The sequence below is a fragment of the Kogia breviceps genome, chromosome 11 (assembly GCF_026419965.1).
Source record: "Kogia breviceps isolate mKogBre1 chromosome 11, mKogBre1 haplotype 1, whole genome shotgun sequence".
Taxonomy (NCBI): Eukaryota; Metazoa; Chordata; class Mammalia; order Artiodactyla; family Physeteridae; genus Kogia; species Kogia breviceps.
The window spans coordinates 81,361,326-81,382,344 of NC_081320.1; the positions used below are offsets into that span (position 1 = coordinate 81,361,326).

Below are 21,019 nucleotides of genomic sequence, written 5' to 3' on the forward strand. Positions count from 1 at the left end.
ACATATCAACTCCACCTTGGACAAATGTTGTGATCTTGCTTGAGTTACCTAATGGATTGCCTTGTGTCTCAGTGCCCTCATCCATAAACTCTAGCCGGTACCACCCATGTTATTGGGTTCCTGTTGGGATTAAATTGGATCATGCACACACAGCCCTCTGTCCAACGCTTGGCACAGAAGATGTGCTTCCCACATTTATTTTCATCTCCATCCTTTCCCTTCTTGAGGAGCTGGCTTAGAAGGAAAAACTTAAAAGCAGGCAGTAGGGTCTTTCATCCTGCCCTGAAAAGGATGGCGCGCCCTGTGATGTTTGCCCCTGACGAGGGCAAGATTGACTAGATGGGCAGCCACTGAAGGGGTGTAGAAGCCCTCACCCTCCTCTGGGGTCAGAGAAGCTCAGGCTCATGTTTGAGAAGTGGTGTACTGTGTTCGGAAGACATTATACACTCTATCAATATTTGATGAGGCCCGGGGGTGCGGTGTGGTTGGCTGATCAACTCTGCAGTGTGACTGCAAGCTGTCCTGTGCCTGACCGTGACAGGTCAAAGAGCGATGTCCTCAGGGAAGAAGTGGCACATTGTTCTTTAGGGAGGACAGCAGGGCTGATCTGGCTCCAGATTGGCTTCTCCCTTTTTCTTGCTGTCCCACTGGAAAGCACAGGGATACTCATATCTAGCAATTGCTGACTGCTTATCCTGTGCCGGGCACGTAGCAGGTGTTATCTCTTGTAGCCCTCAGAAGGCTCATTTTACAGTTAAGAACGCTGAGGCCTAGAGAATGAAGATACTCCCTCAAGGTCAGATAGTAAGTTGCGACCTGAGGAGGGCCAGCTAACCAAGGCAAAGAGGGACGTGAGTCAACTTGACCTCAAGAAACGGGGGCCTTTAGGAGAGATGTTTTCACCAACTGGGGCCTGTGAAGCTCTAGAGAATCTTTGGGAAACAGAAAAAGGATGGGAAGCCGTGTTCCCAAACACCCGCAGACCCGCCTCAAGTCTTAGCACAAGAATCGTGGAATTGACCTTAATGCCTCCCTCGATTTTAGTTTCCCTTCTCCCACTATGGTTCTCTTTGCCTGGCCCAGACCCGCCCCTTTAAGAGCAAAGAGAATGACCCAGGAGCTTTATTGCTTTTTGTGAGTATAAAACAGTGTCTGCACTGCAGCCCTAAACAGCTCCCTCCGCACCCATAGGCTAGGCAGGAGGCACCCATTCCCCCCTGGGTCTGTTTCGTAGTGTCCACCTCTCTGCCATCCCCTCACGGTTGCTGCTGTAGGTGGACTGTGGGTTTGTTTGGATGCCAGATGTTTGCTCCTGGATGCTCTTAGCATTGTGTCATCTTTAATGTCCATCCCTGGATGTCTTTGGGATGTCTAGCCTGAGCACAGCTCCATAAATTTGTCTGGCTGGGAAGTGAGTGTGCAGCGAGGGAATCATGGATTAAATAAGACTGCATGCAAAAGCACTCATCATGGTGCCTGGCCCATGGTAGGTACTCCATATGTGTTATTGGAATTTAATTTGGAGTGGAAGCATTGGATTTCAGTTCTGTAAAGGCACTTAAAAATTCTTGGCTCAAACCCCACATTTTATAAATGAAGAAGTTTGCCCAGAGAGTTGAAGCGGATTGCCCAAAGTCATGGGGAATGATCTGGGTGAGCACTGAGTTCCTGGATTCAGATTGTACATAAGAATAATGCCCTTAGATACCCTCTCTTACTCTGGACCCTGGGCTTTACAGGACCCCCACTATGAACCTCCTTCAGCTATGCCTCTCTCTATGGGTAAGGAGTCTGCAGGGCCAAGGAGATGTGACTACCTGGAGCCCACGTACCTCCTCTAGAACATTCTCTGGATACCTAGAGAATTCTAGAATATTCTCTGCGTACCTGGAGACTCTCTATGGTACCTTGCATTCCCTGCATGAATGATCCCAAGCCTGTGTCCAGCCTTCTTCAGGCCTCTTTTCCAGGTTCATCCTATGAAAGGCAGAGGTCACAGCCAGTAGGGCCAGTCTGTACAAAGGGTGGCAAACAGGAGGCTGTTAGTAGGGTGTGTAGTGGGAGCTTGGGGATATGGGCTGGGATATGGGCAGGCGGTGGCGGACGGGAAGAAACGTCCATGAGCCCAGGCCCAAGCATTGGGGCAGGCTCTCCCTGTGCAGCAGAATTCTGAGGAGGGTGAGAGTTCTAAATTTGAAACTGGCCTTCTAAGTCATTGGGAATATGTATTTATTAGGATAGGAATGGTATAACATTTTATTTATTCGTTAGCTTGATCTATAACCTTTAAATATTAGACCTACATAATAAATGGGGCTCTATTTGTACTCTTGTGCTGGGCCCCGCAGATGTTAGGGGTGGCCTGCTTTATAGTGATCTGTTATGAGAGCCCCAAGGGGAATCCTGATGAAAAAGACAGAGAATCCATCACTCACTGAGATGACTGGGAGAGCATGGCTGAGTGCTTTTCCTAATGCTTGTGGATGTTCAAACATATGAAAACCACGGACAACAGTATGAGAAATGTGAATGGGCTGTAAATGAGGGCAAGAAGAATCAGTTGCATTATTGTATTAACATAATATCCATTCTTGAAAAAAGGTGACTCTTTGGCCTTCAGATTAGTTTTGCGTTGAAACTGAAGGAACCTTTGAAAATGCCTTGAAGGGTTTATGTCTAGGCCTTCATCCACACCAGCAAGGCCTTTGATAATAAGTAGCCCTTTATTCCCCATTCCTCAAAACCAGAGGTTCAGGGGAGGATGTGCAATTTGCCCTACATATGTCTTCTTCCTTTTCCTTCTCTCCACAGATAAGTTTCTCAGACTCCAAAGTGAGGGGATGGACTCCAAGGGGAAGGGTTAGGTTACAGCCTTCATTCCACTGGAAGGAAAGCCCTATTCTGTGGCCCTTCTGTTTTTCTAGAAAGCTGGTGGAGATGCCTGGCTCCAGACCCGCCCTCTTGCTGTTAGGTGAGCATGCCCTTGGTTGCGAGGCTGCACTGCCAAGGTTTACAGAGAGCTATGTCCTGGGCTATTATGCTGCCCTCCCTGAAGGAAGACCTCCTTCCCGTCCCATGATGGCATGATCCATGGTCTCTGTTTACTGTCTTGCGCAGAGTCCAGTTCCCAGAACTCCCTGGAGGATTTGCAAGGCTCAGGCAATAAGGTGTCTCATCTGGAGAGAAGAGAGAGGGGCATGGGGGTCACCGGAGTCCATGTGGATGAGGTGACCTCGGAGTGGCTTTGACTGCTTATTCTTGTTGACTTGAAGCCACCTAGCAGGGCTCAGGGTCTGCCCGTGTTGCCAAAATGAAGAGGGGGTAGAAGTGCTCTAGCAAGCACTTTGGTGGAAGGCTAAGGGCTCATCCGAGAGGTCAGAGGGGTGAGACCCCTCACGTAATATCACACACTGTAGGTATTCCCCGACAGCCTAAGCTGGAAGGACCGATCTTTCATGAGATTCTGAGGCCAGCCAAGTTTGTGTTGGTCAAAGTACCCTCCATTAACTCTTCCCCTGGAACCCAGATGGATGCCATGCTGCTCTGCTGTCTCATCCAGCATTGGCCCACGTCTCACAGCTCCCAGGGCCTACACTGGGCTTCCTGGGTGGGTCCCATCATACTACCCTTTCCTGCCACACCCTTGAGGACTAAGGTTTATACACACACACACACACACACACACACACACACACACACACACACACGGAATTTACTGGTTGGCATTTTATTTCTCCAGAGTTCTGTTTACTAATGGGAGGTAGTGGAAGAGTGACCCTCACATTTCAGGGAATATTTGTTCATTTAAACCCTGATCACTTTTTTCCTAACTTCCAGGTGAGGGATGTGCTGGTCCATATGGCAGGCAGCCCATGAGAATTAGAGAAAAGCACCCCTCCCTAGCAGGGCAGGCACAGGCCCTGCTAGGTGGAATTGAGGTTGGATTCTAGTCCCTACTTGCCCTTTGCCTGGATACCCTTGGGCTCTGAGCTCTCTCTCAACTGAACGTGCTCCATGGGAGTGATCCTAATGGGAAGGGTTCTAGGCTAGGGAGGAGGGGAAAGTTTTGGAGGCAGATGAAGACTTGTAGTTGCCCACAAATTGTCTCATGTAGTGTCTGTCTCTTTCACCTTCTCTGATGCTGGAGCTGGTGCTATAGGCTGCATGTGCCTCGCTGGCTCAGCTGGGTTAATTACTAGGAGTCCCTGCTAAGTGCCGGACACTCCCAGGAATACTGATGCCCAGCGTGTGATGGGCTTTATAGTGGACCACATTTTTAGAAACAATGATCTTATTTGACCCAGTGTTGACTTTGGGAAATAGGCAGGGCCAAAGATTATATACATTTTATGAATAAGAAAACTGAGACTCAAGAAAGGTGAAGTGGGGGGTTTCCCTGGTGGTGCAGTGGTTGAGAGTCCGCCTGCCGATGCAGGGGACACGGGTTCGTGCCCCGGTCCGGGAGGATCCCACATGCCGCGGAGCTGCTGGGCCCGTGAGCCATGGCCGCTGGGCTTGCGCGTCCGGAGCCTGTGCTCCGCAACGGGAGAGGCCACAACAGCGTGGGGCCCCGCGTACCGCAAAGAAAAAAAAAAAGAAAGAAAGAAAGGTGAAGTGGGGACTTCCCTGGTGGTCTAGTGGCTTAAACTCTGCGCTCCCAACGCAGGGGGCCCGGGTTCGATTCCCTGGTCAGGGAATTAGATCCCACGTGCACAATGCAACTAAGAGTTCGCATGCCACAACTAAAGATCCCACGTGCTGCAACTAAGACCCGGTGGAGCCTAAATAAATACTAAAAAAAAAAGAAAGAAAGGTGAAGTGGTGTGCACTCAGTCACCCAGCTAGTAAATGGCAACATTGGAATCATGATCCTCCAGTTTTACTGGATCGACAGCTATGCCACATTGCCTCTTACCAGACAGACTCACAAAGTCCAGCTTTCATCTTAATTTTCCAGAATGTACAAATCTTTAAGGAGTCCTTTGTGCCTCCAAACTAGGGACTATTTGCCCCACACATTCACTAATGTCCTACCAGCCATTTGACAGGATTCTGCTAATAATATGACACATCTGTTTAGCACTTAATGTTTTGGGGAGGCCTTTCCCGACAGTCTTGTACGGCTGGCAGGGTGGGCATTCTGTCCGTTAGAGATGAGCAAATGGAGACCCAAAGAGGATGAGGGAATTGCTGACTCACACGCCTGGTTCAGAACCAGCATCCAGGTCTCTTCATTTTTAAGGCTACAAGCTTTCAGCTTTGTCATGCTGCGTCTTCCCCAGAGAGCTTAGGAAGCATAAGAAACTGCCTACAGGAAATATGCTTCACCTTCCTAACAGACACGGTATTCCAGAACCGAACTCCATGGAAATGGAACGCAGAGGGTATGTACATGCATCTCCTCTAGACCCACTCCACTTCTCATTAGAGGCTGATGAGCCACCCCATATTTTCATGGTAGGTCAGTCCTAACCCATATCCTCTTCAAAGCCAGAAAAACTGAGTCACAGAATATCTGAAAAGAAAGGGAACGGTAGAGTCTTCCTTCTAGTCAAATGCCTTAATTTTACAGATGAGGAAATAGTTTTTTGTTTTGTTTTGTTTTTCAGATTTATTGAGGTATAATTTATAAAATGGTAAGACCTGAATTACGAGATGATTTGAAACACTTATGCATTGTGAAAGGATTCCCCCCATCAAGTTAATTAACACATCCATCACCCCACATATTCACCTTTTTTGGTGTGTGTTTGGGAACACTTAAGTTCTACTCTCTTAGCAAATTTCAATTATACAAATATAGTGTTTTCAAATATAGTCACCATGTTATACAGTAGATCCTCAGACTGTATTCATCTTGTAACTAAAAGTTTGTAGAATTTTACCAACGTCTACCTATTTCTCCCACTCCCAGCTCCTAGCAACCACGTTCCTACTCTCTGTTTCTATGAGTTTGACCTTTTTAAAAAGTGGGTTTTTTTTTTTTTAAGATTCTACAAATAAGTGATACCATGCAGTATTTGTCTTTCTCTGTCTGGCTTATTTTACTTACCATAATTCCCTCTAGTTTCATCCATGTTGTTGCAAGTGATAGGATTTCCTTCTTTTTTAAGGCCGAATAATATTCCATTGTATTTTTATACCACATTTTCTTGATCCATTCATGCCTCAGTGGACATTTATGTTGTTTCAATACCTTGACTATTGTGAATATTGCTGGCATGAATATGGAAGTACAGATATCTCTTGGAGGCAAAAGTTTCATTTTCCTGGGGTATATACTCAGAAGTGGGATTGCTGGTTCATATGGTAGTTCTATTTTAAATTTCTTGAGGAATATTCATACTGTTTTCCATAGTGGCTGTACCAGTTCACATTCCCACCAGCAGTGTACAAGCATTTCCTTTTCTCCACATCCTAGCCAGCATTTATTGTCTTTTTGATAACAGCCATCCTAATAGGTGTGAAGTGATTGTGGTTTTTTGATTTGCATTTTCCTGATAATTAGTGATGTTGAGCACTCTTTCATATACCTGTTGACCATTTATATGTCTTCTTTGGGAAAAATGTCTAATCAGATCCTTTGCCCATTTTTAATTGGGTTATTTGTTCTTTTGCTGAGTTATATGTGTTCCTTATATATTTTGGATATTAATCCCTTATCAGATATGTGGTTTGCAAATATTTTCTCCCATTCCATAGGTTGCCTTTTTATTTTGTGATGGTTACCTTTAGATATTCTGTGCTCATAGATTGAAAGAATTAACAGTGTTAAAATGTCCATACTACCCAAAGCAATCTACAGATTCAATGTAATCTCTATAAAAATTCCAATACACCTTTCACATAAACAGAAAAAATAATCCTAAAATCTGTGGAAACACAAAAGACCCCAAATAGTCAAAGCAGTTTTGAGAAAAGCAAAGCAGAGCTGGAAGCATCAAATTTCCTGATTTCAAGCTATATTACAAAGCAATAGTAATCAAAACAGTGTGGTACTGGCATAAAAACAGATACATAGACCAGTGGAACAGTATAGAGCCTAGAAGTAAAACCATGTATGTATGGTTAGTTAATTTTCAACCAAGGAACCAAGAATATACAATGGGGAAAGGATAGTCTCTTAAATAAATGCGGAAACATGGACAGCCACATGCAAAAGAATGAAATTGGACCCCCATCTTACAGCATACATAAAAGTCAACTCAAAATGGATGAAAGACTTGAATATAATAACTGAAACTGTAAAACTCTTGGAAGAAAACTCAGAGATGAAGCTCCTTGACATTGGTCTTGGCAGTGATTTTTTGAATTTGACACCAAAAGCAAAGGCAACAAAAGCAAAAAGAAACAAGTGGGACTACATCAAATTAAAAAGCTTCTTAGTATGGATAAGGAAAGAGTTTGTGGCTACAATAGAGACAGGTTAAATGACTTGCTCAAGGCCACCCACTTAGTTATGGGTATAGGGAATATTTCACAGTCTCATGTTGAAGTTGTTAGCTTGGCTTCCACCTACACAGATCCATCATTTGGAGACTGGGCCCTGGGAAAGGTGAATGGCTGCTGTCATTGGCATCCTCTGCTCTATTCTGAAGGAGACCCAGGAGGGTGACAGGGTGAGGAACATGAAATAGAAGGTTGGCATTTTATTGCTTGCTCTCAGTCTGAAGTCTGGGCTCTGTTGGCTTCACCTGATTCCTTATAACCTGGAAGAAAAACCTTTCTACCTCTGCACTGACCTGTGAGGACTCTCTGGGCCCTGGACCTGGGCCCCACCCTCTGCAGATCCCCACTTTTCTCTGGGAGCAGTTGCTCCCTCCACACACTTACTGAGTATGTATTTCATGCCAGGCTCTGGGCCAGGCTGGAGATACCCAATAAAAGACAGACATGGCTTCAGTCCTCAGTCCAGCAGAAGCAGAAGGCTGCTTAAAATATTTCATCCTGGAATTAATTCTACAGTTAATCCTGAGAATTCCCTGGAATCAGCATTCATACCTTGGTTGGGCTGTTAGGTGACCCCACTCACCTATTCTGGATCTTGAGCCACCTTTCCTAGCCTCTGGGTCCGGACTCTTTTCCCTGATTGTTTTCTGATGCCCACCTTAGACCACAAACCTTGACTTATGGGTATCTACAGAGATGACCACACCTCTGTGTTCTCCTGCCTGGCCTGAGCACCTGAATTGATCACTGTGCCAGATACTGGGGATAGGGTGCTGAACATGTCAGAAGCGAGCTCTATTTTCAGGAAAGGATGCTGGCTCCTGGCCTCTACTCTCTGGCCAGGGATATGCATGTTTTCCCTGTTCACTTGGAACTGCTGAGCATTAGCCTTGGCTCTCTTATGCAGATTCAGTATTATGTGTGTCTTGCCTTTGATCTCCTGTCAGTCTCTGCCCTTGACTTTGAAGTTTGGGTTCATGGTTACTGCATGTCTCCTTGCCTGATGAACCGACCCTGAACTGTAACCTCTGATGCAACAACTTCCTGCCACCATGCCCACCAGCTTGGCCCACCTTCTAGTGCCTGGCCCACTTCATCTGAGGGAGCTGATGGCCTGGAGCTGACCCGTCATTATAACAGGCCCTCAATAAATATTTATGGATTGAATCAACGCCAGAGTGGTTCAGAAATTATAGTCACTTCTAAAAGAATCCACAAGAGTTGTCTGTCATCTAATGGTATTGAAACCTTGCACCTCAGACTGAGACTCAAACCTGCATGGCCAGGACTCGAACCTGGCCAAAACTCAGATTGGGATTTGAATCCACGTGGCTGGGACTCGAGCCTGGCCAAAAGCCACGGTCTTCCACATGAGATCACACACCTGGTTTCAGGACTTAATGAAGCTCAGATTCTTGATATCTCATCGCAGAAAGAATTCAGTGAGAGACAAAGTGATAGGTAAGAAGTGGATTTATTTGGAGAGAAACACACTCCACAGACAAGGTTCAGGCCATCTCAGAAGATGAGAAAGGCACCAGGATATGGGGTTGTCAGTTTTTATAGGGGTGGGTAATTTCATAGGCTAATGAGTGGGAGGAGTATTCCAGCTAATTCAGGAAGGGGCAGGGATTTCCAGGAATTGGGCCACCACCCACTTTTTGGTCCCTATGGTCAGCCTTGGAACCGTCATGGCACCTGTGGGTATGTCATTTAGCTTGCTGATGTGTTACAGGGAGCATATACTGAGGCTCAAGGTCTAGTGGAAGTCAACTTGTCCACCATCTTGGACCCATTTGGTTCTAATCAGTTTATGTCATGTCCTCGGGCTATGTCATTCCCTTTAAGTTTCTGCCCTGCCTCCTTCCCTCCTTTTTCAGTATGTTCCAAGTTGAGAATACCTCTCTTTTATCCCTGTGCTTCTCTCTGTCTCCATAGAGAGTCCCATGGGGGAGGTGAGTCACGATGAGACAAGAGGCTACTCTCCATACAGGACTTTTTTTTTTTGGCTGCGTTGGGTCTTCGTCGCTGCACGCGGGCTTTCTCTAGTTGCGGCAAGCAGGGGCCACTCTTTGTCGCGGTGCATGGGCTTCTCATTGCGGTGGCTTCTCTTGTTTCGGGGTACAGGCTCTAGGTGCGCAGCCTTCAGTAGTTGCAGCATGAAGGCTCAATAGTTGCAGCATGTGGGCCCTAGAGTGCACGGGCTTCAGCAGTTGCGGTGCAGGCTCTAGGGCACGTGGGCTTCAGTAGTTGTGGCTCATGGGTTCTAGAGCACAGGCTCAGTAGCTGTGGCGCATGGGCTTAGCGGCTCCATGACATGTGGGATCTTCCCGGACCAGGGCTCCAACCCGTGTCCCCTGCATTGGCAGGCAGATTCTTAACCACTGCGCCACCAGGGAGGTCCCTCCACACAGGACTTTTACTCTAGGGTATAGTTGGCCGTCTCAAGCCCAGCCTTCTAGGGGGCCTGACCAGCCCTGGATATTGGAGGTGCGGGAAACAGGTGCTGCGTGTTACTGGCTGATCTGGTGAGCCTTTTCTTCCCTCCATACTTCTCCATAACAGGTCTGCCTACTCAGAAAGCAGAATCAAAGCCGGCCTGTGAGGTGCTTTGTTTTCCTTGAATGCCTCTTTAGATTTTTGCTTGGGCTGTTCCTCCAAATTAGAAACCTTTGTTGGCATTCATGAACTTTCTTCATACCCACATGAGGTAGATGCGGACAACTTGCTTGGGCACCAAAGCTTAAATCCCTGTAAAGCAAATGTGACCAGGTCCCTGCTGAGGGGCAGCCAATGGCAATGATTCCTGCAATCAGGCTCAACTCAGGCGCTGTGTCACTAACTGGAGCACACTCTGGTTTCTGCTGAAGGTGAGCTTAGAACTTTTCCCAAATTCTGTTTGTCTCTTAAGCGATCTCACCCCCAGGATGAGAGAAAGATTTTGCTTTCTCTCTCCAGTAATGATCTCCCTGGAAGAGTGGTTGAAACTTGATATCCTGACAGGCAGCCCCTAAGATGGCGCCAATGATCCCCATCTCCCAGGATTCACACTCTAGGGTACTCCTCTGCCTTTGAATGAGGGCTGGACTTACTGACCTATTCTAAGAACAGAATAGAGCAAAAAGGATGGGATGTCACTTCTGAGATTAGGTTATAAAATGACTATGGTTTCTGTATTGGAAATGTATCCACGTTTTTCTTTTCCTCTCCTCTCCTCCCTCCCCTCTCCTCCCCTCCCCTACTCCCATCTTGTTTTCCCCTGGAAATGTGTCCATGCTTCCCTCTCCTCTCCTTTTCTCCCATCTTCCTGTCCTCTCTCCTCCCCTCCCTTTCACCCCATCCCTTCTCTCCATCACCTCTCTCTCTTGCATCATTCACATTGGGGGAAGCAAACTGCCATGTTGTGCGCAATTCTGTGGACACGCCCGCGTGGTGTGGTGAGGAGCTGAGACCCTCAGCCCAATGACTGGGAGGAACGGAAGTCTGCCAGCTTCCCCATGAGAAAGCTCCGAAGTGGATCCTTCAGCCCCAGTTGCGTTGAAATCACTGCAGCCCCAGGCAACAGCTTTACTACAGGTTTATGAGATACCCTGAGCCAGAATCACTCAGCTGAACTGCTCCTGGATTCCTGACTTACAGAACCGTGAGATAATAAATGTTTGTTGTTTTAAGCTGCTAAATTTTGGAGTAATTTGTTATGCAGCTACAGATAAATAGTATGTATACCCATGTAGGAGCTCCAAATGCATGGCTTTCGTTTCTTCACTAGCGATTTGTTTATAACCTTCGTGCCGTCTCCCTTTGGCTGGAAAATTGTCACGAATATCCACTCTGTGATGGCCGGGAAGGAAGGGAGGATGCCTTGCAGATGGGCTGCCTTTGTGCAGTGCACAGTCCACATCTTTGCATGTAGCACCCCTGACCTTTTTACTCCTGCTGAAAAATTCCTTTCCACTGTTATCAAATCTGATGACCTTTCCTTAGTTCTCCTTCTCTTTGATCTCTCAGTTTCATGTGACATTATGAGCTGCCCCCTCCTCTTTGCAACCTGTTATGTTGGATTGAAGGAGACAGGATGGAGCCGGATTAAGGATACAAGTGGTATATTGCTAAAAAGATTGATTGGCTATTCCAACAGCCTCAAGCCCCAGCACGGCTCTTCAGGAAGCCAGACCTTCACGGTAATCTACCCCAGACGTTTGTTGCCTGGGGGCTTCCTGCTCTCATTCTCAAGGTCACCTCTGGTTCCAGCTTCCGGTCTCCAAGACTTCTTGTTCTCTGCTCTGGCCTTGGGCCTTTCCCTTTATTGCTACCCTGGTGTTTCTGCCAACAGGGAATTCATCCTTTGTTCCTTACTTTTTACCCAAACCTCCCTACTCCAATAAAGTTTGAGGAGACAGAAGGAGCGTGCTTTCATTACAGAGTTGCAAACGGTGGACTGTGGGAAACCTCGACTTTTAGAAGTCTCTTGGGGACTCTGTACTCCTGCTGGTCCCCCCACTCTGTTCTCCCATCCCTTCACCGATGCAGCCCTATTTAACCTTTTCCTTCATAAGCTCCTCCTGCTAGCCTATGCCTCCAGTCACACCCGCCATCTGAAGGCTGGTAAAGGTACTATCCTGTGGGAAGACAGTTTCCTCCCTAAGAGGAATTCTGTTACCAGACATTAAGCCAAGGTTTATTTCACAGGCCTCAGTTCTTAAACTGATCCCAGATGGATCAAGTGTTAAAGGTCGCCTCTCCAGACCGACTCAAAGTGGAGGGAGCAGTTTTAAGACAGTGAAGATTCTTTTCTAGAATTCTCTTCTCTCTGGGACCATTTTTTCCTCTCTTCCTGGGCATTTCCCCCAGTGTATTGCTGACATATTTTACCCTGCATTTCTGGGTTCCTACCATAGCTCAGAAACTGACTTCTGATTGGATGGATTCTCCATTGCACTTCATGCAGGCAGCCCTTTTACTTTGAAAATAATTACAATGGAATGGGTGCCTGGGTTGCTCTTTACACAGGCCCAGTCTTGCTGTACATGACATTTTCTTTGACCAGCTTTAAAAAATCCAAATTAGATGATCACCACCCGCAGTTTCAGTCTTGCATGCAATGCTAACTCACAGACACTTTTGTTACCAAAACAATTTGGTTAGTCTTTGCTGAACATTCTCTCTCTCTCTCTGGCATTGCTACTTTCCAAAAGTTTCTGAATCATGTCACAAATTCTCTCCCTGTTTCCCTTTTGTGACATAAAGCCTTTCCTCCCTCTCCTTCCATCTCTCAGACCAACTATCTCTGTTTCTTTAGACCAGCTTCCTTCTTCTGTTTCCCAAAGGTGAGACCTTCTGGCTCACTTTTCCCTCTTTTCCAGGAAGCCTCATCTACTCTTGAGGTTGGGCTATTACTTTTAAAAGTTAATAGAGATTTCCTTTATTTATTTATTCATACACACACACACACGTATATGTTTTTACAATCCTAGCCTTTTTTTTTTTTTTTTTTTTTTTTTGCTGTACACGGGCCTCTCACTGTCGTGGCCTCTCCCGTTGCAGAGCACAGGCTCCAGATGTGCAGGCTCAGCGGCCATGGCTCACGGGCCCAGCCTCTCTGCGGCATGTGGGATCTTCCCGGACCGGGGCACGAACCCGTGTCCCCTGCATCGGCAGGCGGACTCGCAACCACTGCGCCACCAGGGAAGCCCCAGTCCTAGCCATGTTTAAGTGTCCAGTTCAGTGGTATTAAGTATATTCTAACTATATTCATACTGTACAAACTTCACCACCATCCATCTCCAGAGATCCTTTCACCTTGTAAAACTGAAGCTCTGTCTCCATTAAACATTGACTCCCCATTCTCACCTTCCCAACCCCTGGCAACCATCATGCTACTTTCTGTCTCTATGAATTTGACTACTCTAGGTACTGCATAGAAGTGGAATCATACAGTATTTGTCCTTTTGTGACTGGCTTATCTCAGCACAATGTCCTCAAAATTCATCCATGTTGTAGTATGTCAGCTATTACTTTTATACAAGTAATTCCTATAGATCCAGTCCTTACCTCTCTTTTATGATTCGCTTCTACACCCCCAGTTACCTTTTGGATTCTTTAACATTGAATCACTGCAGTCACCTCAAAGACCACAAGTCTAAAATCATGCTCACCTACCTTCCCTTCAAATCAGAGATTCCTCATTTCTATCAACAGAAATAAATTTCCACAGTCTCTTTACATCTTGGGTCATTTTTTTTCCTTCTCCCTTTATCTTTCCACCTCAAGTTACTCCACAGCTTATAAACTGTCTATAGCTCCTTATTGCCTATATAATGAAGTCCAAAGTCATCAAGCCACTCACAACCTGGCTTTGAATTAGTTGGGATTAGGCTCAGTTGCATGTGTCAGAAAACCCAAAATAATAGTGGCTTAAAAATGAGATAGAAGTTTATTTACTTTCTCTCATGCAAATGAATTCTGGAGATAGGCAACCCAGGTCTGGTACACAAAGCTGTTAGGGACCCAGACTCCTTCCTAGTTTACTGCTCTATCATTTCAAGGACATCTCTATCCTCATGGTTTAAGATGCAGCTGGAGCTCCAGCCATCACATCTGCATTCCAGGCAACAGGATGGAGGAAGGGGTAAGGAGAAAGGGCACATGCTAATTGTTGTCTAAGGACATTTATTAGAATTATCCCCATACCATTTGCAATTATATCTCATTGGCCAGAACTTAGTCACATAATCACATCTAGCTACCTGGGAGGATGGAAACTATAATCTTTATATGGGTGGCCCTATATCAAACTAAAAACTGGGAGTTCTGTTACTAAGGAAGATGGAAGACTAAATATTAGGTAGGAATATTAGGCCTCTCTTCTGCTTCAGAGTGCCCTCTGCACACCCTGGTATCAACACATCCCATTGGAATGGGATTATTTGACACTTGCTATCACTCCTACTAGTCTGAGAGCTCTTTGAGGCTGAGAATCTTGTCTGCTTCATTTTTGTGCTCTGGTATTTGGTGTAGTGCTTGGCAAGGAGGAGGGGCTTAACAAGTGTTTGATGAAACACTGGCAAAAATTATACAGGAGGGAGGGGTCAGGAAAGTGTCCCAGAACAAGGAAGAAGCTGCTGTGGGGTAAATAATCCTCTCCTAGAAAAAAATAACAATAATACTAATGAAATTAAATAATGTCCTAGAACATCATTATGCATTTGTGATTAGGACAGATATTTTTTTTCCCCCTAACAGAAGAAAGAAGCTATTCAGTGATGTTGAGATGATGCTTGAAGTCACATATCCATTTAGTGCTGAGGAGGCCTGGAGCCTGCATTCCTTCACTCCAAGCCCAGTGATCTCTTCCCTAGAATGGGGAGGCCAGACAGACTGCTGAATCACCTACCTCCAGTGCACCAGCTCCAAATTCCTTTTGCTTTGTAAATAAATGAAGTCCTGGAGGCCTGCTTCAGTGCGAAGCAGCAACTCCAGGGAAGGCCCAGAGAGGAGCTTCAGAGCGTGCCTTCTCTTCCAGATGGGGGCACCCCACCAGGCTGTCTGGCCTCTGTCAATCACCAGCCTTGTAAATTCATGGGAGGCCCAGGACCTGTAATCTGCAGCTGCCTGGACTTCAGTAAAAGTCTATCTTGGGGCCCATCCCACACAGCGTGTTCTTAAAGTGCCATAAAGGTCTCGTTTAATCGTTGATTGCCCCCAAACAGGAACTCAAGAACAATATTAGAGCCAGGCCTCGCTCAGGGGGAAACCATGTCTTATACTGGACGAGAGAGTAGAGCTGTTGACGTGCTTTCCTGTCTAATTCCATCTTGGGCTCAGGACAAGTTTTGCAAGATAGTGAAGCACTGGCTGTGCCTTACGCTGATTCAAAAGCACTCTCGGGCTTTCACTAACACAGTGGTTGGCTCCCCAAAGGTGGTCCTGAGACTAGCAGCATCAGTATCACCTGGGAATTGTTAGAAAGGCAAAGTCTTGGACTCCCTCCGGGCTAACTAAATTAGCAACAATCTGAATTTTAAGCTCTCCAGGTGATTCTGAGAAACACCGCTCTAGTAGGCACCCAGGTGAGAGTTGTAAGTGTTGGAAACAAGAGCTGGCGGGCTCCTTGGGCTGCAGTGAGAGTTTCGGCAGGCTGGTCAGGTATATCCTGGCGTGTTTGAGGTGTTGGCTTTGAAGAGGCACTAAGGTGTCTGTCCGGTGCGTGCTGCTTCCTGAGAGGAGAAGGCGCATCCCAAAGGAGGAACCATGGCCAGCCAGGGGCAACAAGTAAGGGGACTGGTGGGACCCCGCCATGCAGGAGGGTGGGCAGCCAGCTGGCACAGGCAGGTCCGGTTAGGCACACCACGGCCTGACGTGCAGGCCGGGCCAGAGTGGGTGCTGGTCTCTCGGACAGCTTTCTCTTGTGCTCTTGGGTACGGGCCAAAGATTCTAGGCTGCCTGGTTGTCAGTGAGTTATCGATTTCTGCCCTATTACTTGCTAATACCCTTCCTAGGTGCCTTGCGTGAGCAAACACCGTCAATGAGCAACTTGCGTCCTCTCTCCGCATTTCACAATATGCCCGGCACCTCCCATACTTCTCATTACCCATCTCTCTCCAGCTCCTCGTCATGGTGGCGTGTGGCAGCACCTCCCTCGGAAGGGGTGCACTTGGATGTTATGCCATGAGTACTGTCGGCTTGATTGGGCTTTCAGGCTTTTGTTTCACATCTCTCCCCGCCGGTGTTTTGTCATCCCAGGGACGGGAAGATGAATGGGATATCAGTATTACATGCAGTCAGGAACTGGTGTGCCTGAGTTGGTTGTGTCATGTTAAAATCAATAAATCATCTTATGAAAAGTTATTGATAAAAATCAATTGTCCCAGGGCTGTTAATTAAATCCTGTAACTCCATGTTTGCCAGCAGGCAGTGCAAGTTCTAGCCTACGTGTTTAACACATTGATGCTAAATAATGCACCAGCCCTCACAGGCACATCACCATCACAGTGTCTGCACCTGTGAAGGTCGTGGCTCAGGTGGGCGGGGCTGGAAGGAATGCCAGGATCTTATTAGCACTGGGGGGTGGGGAAGAGGGAGGCACACATTTGGGGAGTTGGATTCTGAGGGAGGTGACCAAAAACTTACTGTGTCCACATCAGTAATTGGGTTTGACAAATGATGAGGGTTTGCTAGTGTCCAAGTGTGGGGCACGGAAAGGGGAGTCTCTTGGTCTTGGGGAGAAACAAGAGGAGGCAGGTAGCCACTTGAAAGTCCGTTGGGCTTAGAGCTGCGTGAGCCAAGGGCAAGGCTTCATAGCAGGGACCAGCCCAAGGGGCAGGGACCCCAGGCCTAGAAACAGAAGCTACCCAAGAACTCGGTGGCGACTGGACGGTTTAGAGAAGGTAAGTGGACATGTGAGTGTCTGTTGCACTAGATGTGTGCCTGGAAAGGTGACTCCAGTACACACGGCTGGTGGGTGAGAGGCTGTACACCTGCCAGGATTGGCTCCAGACCAGGAAAGGTGTCGGTGGGTTGAGGGAGGGGGGACTGTTGATGCCTGAGCCCCAATTCCACTGCTGGGAAACAACGTGGGGTGAATGATCAGTTAGTTTCCAAGGAGGTCATGGATTTTCCGAGCTTTAATTACAAGTCTACCTTCCACATGTGCGCCCCGCCCCTGCCCTCCCTGGGGGAGGTTTCTGGAGGGAATGCAGAGGGTTGTAGAGGAAAGCACTTTGGAATCGGGGCAAGCAGGCTCTGAACCCTGGTTCTGTTCTGTGAATCTGGGTATTTTGAGGGAATTTCTCTTCATCCTGCTGAGTTTCAGTTTTCTCATCTCTGAAATGGAATCCCTCATGCCTACTTCACAAATAGTGCAGTTGTGAGGGTGAAGGACGTCAAGCACCTACTTTATCATGAAGGCTCCTGCTCCCCTCTCCCAGCCCACATCCTGTACAGGGGACTTGAGCCCTCTGTATTTTGCAAACCGGAGTGACTGCTTCGAATAAACACTCATTAGCCCATCTGCGTCAGCTTTGCCGTAAACAGGGGCTTGGGGAGAGGGAATCTATTTCTTTCACTTGGAAAGCCAGAGGCAATTTTCATTCCTTTTCTTTCCTAAGAGAGGATCTGTGCTGGATATTCTAGCTGAGAGATCAAGTTCAGTTCTCTGGGCATGAAGTCACACAATATCCATCGAAATTACAGGGAAGGCTGAGGTCTGGGCCTCACCCACAATGCTGATTGTGGATGTGGAGTCTAGCTCTGGTTGCATGTTGGTGAGAACCAGGATGGGGTGTGGGCTCAGGCACTTAGACCATCTACTCTATGCTACTGCTTTGGAACAACCCAATACTTCATTCCCCTCTGGAGGAATGAATTTCTAAATTCCTGCCTCATAGCCAGGGTGTGAATTTGGATTATACCACTTTAAACAGCCCTGTTTGCTCTGTGCCCCACCTGTGCTCCATGCCCCCTTGGGTTTGAGCTGTGTTTGCTGCTATTAGCCAAAAAGGGGAGGTCCCTTGGCCCTTCAAAATATCATCCAGTGGCAGGGCCGCCTGGCATATCAGAGCCTTACAGCTGTATCTAATCTTCCCGGAGTGGGCAGCTGAGGCACCCCAGCGTCCTGGCGCCTGTGGGCGGGTGATTGGCTTGCCCCAACTATGCATTTGAACTGAAGAGCCTTCAAAAGGAAGAGTCATGTTACAAAGCTATAGATGTTCCTAAGTGCTGTGCGTCAGGGGTACGTGATATGTGTATGTCATCCTGGCTTGAAACAAACTCTGAGAGCCATTGGATCCCCAGCTGATTTTGCTACACAGATTGGTAAGATGCACATGGAGATTTTTGGAAGATGTAGGGGAAAATGCTAGGAAATAATAAAGGAGGACTTTTGGGGGACAATTCTGGAGGAGGAGGAAGGAAAGGGACGGAAGGGATGAAGAAAAGTGGAGAAGAGAGAAAGCTGGGGGAGGAGAGGCAGTCAGCCGTAATGAGTGATCCAGTTCTATGTGCATACAGCATGTCCCTACTGTATGCCAGGTACGAATGCCAGCACCTGCAGCCATAAACACTCACTGTGCTCTGCTGTCAACAGCAAGGTGAGGTTTCCACAGGGGAATGTGTCACAGTGAATGTCCAGCGCTCTGGACATCTCCCTGAATGCAGCCAGGGAAGCATCTGCCCTGGAGGACTGGCTATGGCCATGGCCTTGGTTTCCATTCCTTTGGAAGACATCAGCACAAGCTTTTCAGGACCCAGACTGGTGTTGCTTACTGCCCTGTCCCCAGGGTCTGGTGCAATGCTTGGCACAAGGTAGATGCATAGTAAATATCGATTGAATGAACAGGAATGTATATTTGATTGAATACTGTGAAAAATGACAGCAGAGACTGAGGAAGGACTTCAGTCCAGACATGGCTCACTATATGAGTGCTTCTTAAATTTTTTTTGAATATTGTATTGCTGTCTTTGAAGATGGAGTAAGGGGTCTTACAGCGAAGGGATACAGGTGGCCTCTACAAGCTGGAAAATGAAAAGAAATGGATTCTCCCCCTAGAGCCTCCAGAAGGAATATAGTCTTGTACACACACACACACACACACACACACACACACACACACACGAGTTACTCTCCCAAGAATCTTGTTTAAATGTTGATTAAGTAGGTCTGGAGCAGGGACTGAGCCAATGCATTTCTAACAAGCTCCCAAATGACGTCGATACTGCTGGTCCGTGGGCCACTCTTTGAGCAGAGATCTTCATCTTTCCTAAAAGCTGGCCAGTCATCTACTGATTTGATCTAGCATCCCCCTGACCTCAGAAGTGAGGCCCACGTGGGCCTCACTGAGAAGTGGTTAGAAAGGCTGAAGTCTCCTCCACCAGAAAGTAGAAGATTATAGTTTGGAATTCAAAAAGAACTTAGCTCCCAGCCTTGTCTGCAACTTGCTGAACTCTGTGGTCCAGTGACCCAGGACCAGACAGAAAGAGAATGCAAGCATTTCCCCTCTTCCCACGGCTGGCCCCCTGGGACATCACTGCGGTAGAGAGGTTTGTATCCCGCAGCCTCACCAAGCACCCCTTGTGACCAAAGCCTTCCTAAACTCCAGGGAGGTGGTTGTTAGGATCCCATGGGTATGTTAGGGGTCTTTTCTCTGTTCTGGGATTTTTTTTTTTTAACATCTTTATTGGAGTATAATTGCTTTACAATGGTGTGTTAGTTTCTGCTTTATAACAAAGTGAATCAGTTATACATATACATATGTTCCCATATCTCTTCCCTCTTGCGTCTCCCTCCCACCCTCCCTATCCCACCCTTCTAGCTGGTCACAAAGCGCTGAGCTGATCTCCCTGTGCCATGCGGCTGCTTCCCACTAGCTAGCTATTCTACGTTTGGTAGTGTATATATGTCCATGCCACTCTCTCACTTCGTCTGTTCTGGGATCTCTGAGGCTCTCTTTCTAGGATGGACATTACTCCCGGAGATTTTGCACAGACCCATTTCTCCTCTGGAATCCAATCCAGCTATACACAACCACCATCACGTCCGTTTCCACCGACTTGTTACTTCCACCACTGCCTCTGCCACTTCTGCTGCTGCCTCTCCATCACTGGCACCACGGCACCAACTCCATCATCTCCACCTCCACTGCCTCTAGCTTCCACTCATAGAGCTTTTTAAAAAAAAATTTATTTTTTATTTATTTTTGGCTGCATTGGGTCTTCGTTGCTGCACACAGGCTTTCTCTAGTTGTGGTGCGCGGGCTTCTCATTGTGGTGGCTTCTCTTGTTGCGGAGCACGGCCTCTAGGTGTGTGGGCTTCAGTAGCTGTGGCACGTGGGCTCAGTAGTTGTGGCTTGAGGGCTCTAGAGCGCAGGCTCAGTAGTTGTGGCGCACGGTCTTAGTTGCTCCGCGGCATGTGGGATCCTCCTGGACCAGGGCTCGAACCCGTGTCCCTTGCATTGGCAGGTGGATTCTCAACCACTGCGCCACCAGGGAAGCCCTCACATAGAGCTTTGGTAGTTTTCACAGTGTTGTCATATCAACCTGTGTGGTAGGCCCTGTTACCTCCATTTAAAAGAAGTATAAGGGCAAAAGAAACTAAACTCTACGTCTGAGGTCTCAGAGCTAGTAAGTGGCAGGGTTGGAACACAAATCAGTGTCATCTGATTCCAGAGCAAGTGTCATCACCCACTGTTCCAGTGTCTCCTCGAAGGGGCTGTCCAGTCTATTCCAGTCTCATCAGTGGTTTTACCCTGACAGGGAGGGCCTGCTCCGTGGAGAGGGGCAGATTCATCCTCCCCTGGGCATGGTGCTTATCCAGCCGGAGAGGGAACCCAAATCTCCCTGAGTCCAGAGGCCAAGCCCATTCATTTATGGCCTTGTTTCTGTGCCAAAGCGGCAGGCTAAATGGTTGCTTCGTTGAAACTTTAATTCATTGGGGTGGATAGGGGGGAGTGATCAGCAATGTCACTGTCACTTCATGACTGCTTGTAGAGCCAACCTTTGAAAGACATTTATTTGTATCTTAAAAAAAAAAAAAAAAAAAAAAAAGCAACAACCCCCTTCACCCTGCTCCCATCCT

General features: G+C 47.2%; 1 long non-coding RNA gene across 1 annotated transcript in view; it reads left to right on the forward strand.

Annotated features, from left to right (window-relative positions):
• LOC136792170 (uncharacterized) overlaps window positions 1-2,858 on the forward strand; it is a 64,413-nt gene extending 61,555 nt beyond the window's left edge. Inside the window, exon 3 of the long non-coding RNA XR_010835595.1 lies at window positions 2,812-2,858. This is a non-coding gene — a long non-coding RNA (uncharacterized lncRNA). The remainder of the gene's footprint in view (window positions 1-2,811) is intronic.
• The last annotated feature ends 18,161 nt before the right edge of the window (window positions 2,859-21,019 follow it).